Source organism: Camelina sativa, unplaced genomic scaffold, assembly GCF_000633955.1.
Source record: "Camelina sativa cultivar DH55 unplaced genomic scaffold, Cs unpScaffold05734, whole genome shotgun sequence".
Classification (NCBI taxonomy): Eukaryota; Viridiplantae; Streptophyta; class Magnoliopsida; order Brassicales; family Brassicaceae; genus Camelina; species Camelina sativa.
Genome location: NW_010926818.1, coordinates 1 through 544, shown reverse-complemented (window position 1 = coordinate 544; position 544 = coordinate 1). Strand labels below are relative to the sequence as shown.

Genomic DNA, 544 nt, shown 5'->3' with positions numbered 1-544 from the left:
CTTTGGCTCAATATGGCTTGGTATCTTTTCATAAAGATCTAGGGAGAATAGAAGAGAAGAAGAAGAAAGCAAGAGAAAGTCAGACATGAAAATCCCATAAAAGGGGTCCAAAAAATGAACATATATTAAAGAATCACATTGTTAATGTGTCTGACGTAATAAACAGGATGCCTGACTTACGCTGTAGATCTGGAACTCTTGAGGCAGAGGCTACTGCACGTTGCACAAGAGGATCTAAGCTCTCTATCTGATTAATTCAAAGGAAAAATTAGATAGCAATGTACCAATGCTTAATCTCTAGATCAAAATTTAATGAATAAAGGTGCCTTACCTCGACTTTAACGCTGGAAACTTGTTGTAAAATACTTTCAGCTGATGACAATGAAGAAAGGGGAAAGGTCCATAACCTGGACTTCCACAAGAGAATAAACAATGCAATTACATACCAAGGCTTATTTCTCAGTTTTGTTAACAGATCACAACAAAACACATAAGATATACAAAAGACACAAAGAAACAAATCACATAAACGACGCATGCATAT

General features: G+C 35.8%; 1 long non-coding RNA gene across 1 annotated transcript; it reads right to left on the bottom strand.

The window, feature by feature from the left end:
* On the bottom strand, positions 1–409 carry LOC104774808. Its single transcript, XR_765521.1, has 3 exons — positions 332–409; positions 181–247; positions 1–38 (listed from the first exon to the last, which is right to left on the bottom strand). It is a non-coding gene; the product is annotated as an uncharacterized LOC104774808 (long non-coding RNA).
* Between the last annotated feature and the right edge of the window lie 135 nt (positions 410–544).